Source organism: Primulina tabacum, chromosome 1 (genome assembly GCF_025594145.1).
Source record: "Primulina tabacum isolate GXHZ01 chromosome 1, ASM2559414v2, whole genome shotgun sequence".
NCBI classification, from domain to species: Eukaryota; Viridiplantae; Streptophyta; class Magnoliopsida; order Lamiales; family Gesneriaceae; genus Primulina; species Primulina tabacum.
In genome coordinates this window covers 13,728,497-13,733,364 of record NC_134550.1, presented here as the reverse complement: position 1 = coordinate 13,733,364, position 4,868 = coordinate 13,728,497, and positions in this window count along the sequence as shown.

Here is a 4,868-nt window from a genome sequence, read left to right as displayed (position 1 = left end):
GAACTTACCAAGAAATGATCAATATCGGAGAATTGGAAGTTCATATCAAATGAATTTCAGGGAAAGAACCAGATTGATTGGTTCTTGGACTAGAGTTTTTTGAAGAACATAAACCTTAGAAACGCCTAGAATATGGAATGGAGTTTATGGCTGAAGATAGGATGTGGAAAATCTAATAACCATAAGCCTATTCTCGATATACATTCAAGTTGGGATGTTATACGAACAATATAAAGCAGAATACTTTGCTGCTTATATTGATTCAGGAGCGGGAATTTGTACAGAAAAAAGAGGAGATTTTTCGAATAATTTGGAAGAAGAATTACCAAAAATTGCTGGAAGATATTTCTCCAAAATAATCTTAATCTTATGTAAGGGGATTAAGATGACCAAAATCGTAATCGGAGGTGCGTGACAAATGCCTTAGTATAAGGTAAAAACACCACCAATTTATTTCATGATACATGAGCTGACATTCTGTTAGGAAATAATTTCTTACAAATGTTTAAGTTATATACGCAAGAAAATGAGACTAGACGATTAGTGTTCACAACACCTTGTGATCACAAAATCATAGTCCAGCGATTAAGAGAGGCATTTTACAGTAAATTGTTAATTCAATTTCGCAGCAAGCGTGGTGATGAAGGAAAACTTCTGAACCCAAAAATGAAAGATTCTAGACGGTTTGGAGAAAAAATGCTCCAAATAAGAGCAAATAAACTAGCTTCAACCAGAAGAAATATAATGTCTTAAGATATCCATATATCAGAATGAGTTAGGGTTCGAATCAAATGTATCACTTGAAGATGTCAAGAAAAGGATCAAAGAATATTACAATGAAGATCCCTTGGCATGGTGGGATAAAAATCAGCTCAAAGCCTGCCTTAAAATTAAGGAATGCAAAGAGTATGAATTTGTCCGATACAAACCCATCCTAATGAACATAATTTATCAAAGGGATATGCATATTATAATCAAGGAACATTTGGACATTGGTTTGATCAAAGCAGGAATTTCACCATACAGCAGTCCGGGATTTCTGGTATGAAATCATGATGAAATAAAAAGAAATAAACCCAGATTATTTATTAACTATCAAGAAATTAATAAGATTCTGGAGTTTGATGGGTATTTTATACCTAGCAGAGAACATCTAATCAGTTGCATACGTAATGCAAAGATATTCTCTAAATTCGACTGTAAATCCGGATTTTATCAAATTCGGATGCAGGAAGAAAGCAAGAAATTCACAGCTTTCTCCACACCACAAGGACATTTTATCTGGGAAGTATTACCAATGGGATTGGCTAATTCACCTCAGATATTTCAAAAAAAAATGAATAATCTATTTAAATATTATTTTAAATTTATGTTTGTCTATATTGATGATGTTTTAATTGTATCTAAAAAAATAGAAGAACATATTAAGTATTTAGAGATTTTCTATGATGTTTGTAAAAAGGAAGGATTGGTTATATCAGAAAAGAAATCAGTCATTGCCACAAGAAATATTGAATTCCTCGAAATAGAAATCGATGAGTCTGATATAATTTTGCAGGATCATATAGTAGAAAAGGTGCAACGAGCTAAAAGACAAGAAAAAACTTCAAAGTTTTCTATTAGTCGTAAATTTTGCTGGAATGTTTGATTAAAATCTAGCAAAACACAGGAAAGTGTTTAATCCATTGCTGAAAAAGATGCAAAATTTATATGGACAAAAGAACATACACAAGGACTAAGTCAACTAAAGGATATTTATAAAAATCTCCAAAAATAGCTATTCCGCAGGATGAAGATTATCCGGTACTATATATAGATGTCAGTGATCATTGGGGGCGGCAGTCTTAAAAAAGTTCACACCAGAAGGAGAACAGTCATGCAGATATTGCAGTTGACTCTTCTCAGATGCAGAAGCCATAAGATGACATATCTACAAAAAAGAATTTTATGCAGTAAAAAGGGCATTTGAAAAATGACCATTATTTTTACTTGCAAATAAATTTACTTTAAAAGTTGATAATACACAGGTAAAAGTTTTCTTGAGGAATAGGATAGAATCTAAACCTGAGAATGCTAGATTATTAAGATGGCAACGTTACGTCAAAATTATATTTTTGATATTATGATCATTAAATCTCATTAAAATATTCTTGCAGATTTTTTTAACATGAGATGGATAGAGTGATATCGATGCCATCATAAAAATGCAGAGACATTTAAGAGAACACTTTGAAATGCTTCAAAACGAGTTCAACAAACTGGCCTTAAACGCAGAAGTTGCAGGAAGGCTACAACAAACTGATAAGAGAATTGTCTCTGATCGAATCACAAGATGTTTACAGGCTTATACTCAGTTATGGTCTGTAATACAAAGGCCTCTCCTCCAAGGCATGAGAAGTCACTGGTTTCCCAAATGGAGAGTTTTCGACTACAGGACTCTATACCTGGAGCAGGAATTCAAATACCCCTAGCACAAGTGTTAAGTCGAGATAATCTCCAGATGAGTCGGCTGAAACAAAAATTAAGACTCCAGATCCCTATCTCGAGTCCTCAAGTCAGCCATTCACCTCGAGGATTGAAGAGGGAAAGATCAACCTTAGACCTAATACTGACAAAGGTAATCTAAGGTTGATACTAATGAAGTTAAATTTCTCCGTTCCAGGTGTAGCAACAAAACTAGGAGAAATTAAAAATAAGAGTGGACATTAACCCAGCTACAATCAGGGTTGATGTTTCAGGGAAATATCTTAGGGTAATGATGAAACCAAATTCATATCCAAAGGAAGTTAAAGCATGGTATGAATTTGGGGATCTTACCTCAGTTTATACCACTTCACCTAGCTTCCCCGAAATTTCAGGATTACCCAAATGGATCCAGAAAGCTGTTCATGAAACTTGGGCAAATAACGACTATCTGTCCAGATGAGACATTCTGGAGTTATACTTTTTCAGTACAGCCCCAGAACCAGCAGAAAAATGATCACACGAAGCCTTTCATTTCATCAAGCTAAGGAGGCAAGATATAAATGTCCAGAAATTTATTAAGGATCCTCCGTCAGAAGAGACACCCCTTGTTGCTTCAATAACAGAAGACGACATTTGTACCAGAAGAGCATGGGATTTATGGGTCTGTCTCACTGAGATGGACAAAGTCAAGTTTCCATTTAAGTTTTATCATAATTCTTTAAATTGATCATTCCTGTTAAATACCATGATAGGAAAAATAACAAGTTTTGCAGAAGATTTATTCAAAAAGAAAAGAAATCTTCTATGGAATAGCAAGCTTCCGAGGAGTAAAGAAACTCGTCGGAAATTCTGTAATATGGCTCATGTGGGAAGATGGTCGGAGAATATCTGCCCAGAGTGCCCTAATCAGAAGGAGCCAGAATTTGGCAAGGGTTTCAGACCTCGGTCAGACAAAGAAGCATCTTGCTGAGACAGGACCTAGTGATGAAGGACCACAATCACGTTTTTCTTGGGGAAATCAAAAGTTTAAGATTCCTCGACAAAAATAAGTGGGCATATGAATATCATCACTTTTCCTTGGGGATTACAAAAGTAAAAAGATTTCCCGACAGGAGATAGTAGGCATGTGATAAACCCACTAAAATGACCGAGAAAACTTGGACCCAAACAACTATGAATAAAGAATAAATGGGAACAAAATAATCACACAAAATTTAAACCGAAATTTAGAACCAAAGAAAATGTATGCTACATATCTTAAGGTTTCTAAAAGACGGATTAAAACTTTAAAAAAGCAGCTGATGAATTTTAAAGATCTCTACAAAGTGTTAAAAGAAGAAGGAAACGAGATCTCAGCTGATATGATACAAACACATATCTACAGGTTATGCCAGGAGATAAGATCAGAAGAACAAGCTATTTCTAGATTAATGATCTAGACTAGAGACAAATCAAGAAAAGGAGGAGGGACCATTCAACCACCTACTCAACCCACTCAAGAAATAATGCCAAACACATCTGGATAGCAATAAAGAAAAGCTGTGACAAGAATTTGAAGTCCGGAAATCAAATCCGAAGGACTTCTATAAATAAGAAGGCAGAAAGAAGATGAAGGCATCATTCAACATCTTCATTTTCTTTGAAACATTGTGATATTTTTCTCTTTCAAGTTTATGTGTGTTTTTATTTCGGCTATTATAAGTAGCTAAACAAGTTTCTCCTCCTCTACAAGATGTTACTATGTAATAATATTCTGTATATTTGAATAAAAGAACCAAGGTTTTTGCCCCTCTCATGTATTAGTTTCAAATTGAACACCTTTACTCTACACCCAGAGATAGGAAACGAAACAGGGTTGTGCCAAGTGTTGTTGAAGGAATCTGTGTCAGGAATCATCTGTTGCGACTGCGTGGTTAGATTGTGAGGAACAGTCTGTAAAATCCGGTGGATATAACCCGACATCACTCTAATCAAAAAGGTAAATTGTTCAATTTATTATACGAAAGCATGATGAGCCATTTATTAAAAAAACGATCATTTGATAATGGTATATAGGCTAGAAACCTTGCGTAGCTATATGTCTTGAGGCTATATGTTTTCAAGAACATGCTCGATATGTATAACAATGTCATGTACCGAAATTATAAGACTTAAGGATGTTTTTGAAAATTTAGAAAATTAGGGAGTTAAAACAAAGAAATAGAAGGATGGAGAGTGAGGAGAAAGTTGAGAACGAAAATGGAGAGTGATTACAAATTTTCCATTAAATTAATGATAAAAGTATTATAATAATTATTTTATATAAAAAAATTGAGGTGGACAAAGCCCCTGACCCTGAATGGGGCCGGCCGGGGCATCTTCCGCGTGAAATTACTAGCTATATTGTGTATTATAAATATGTG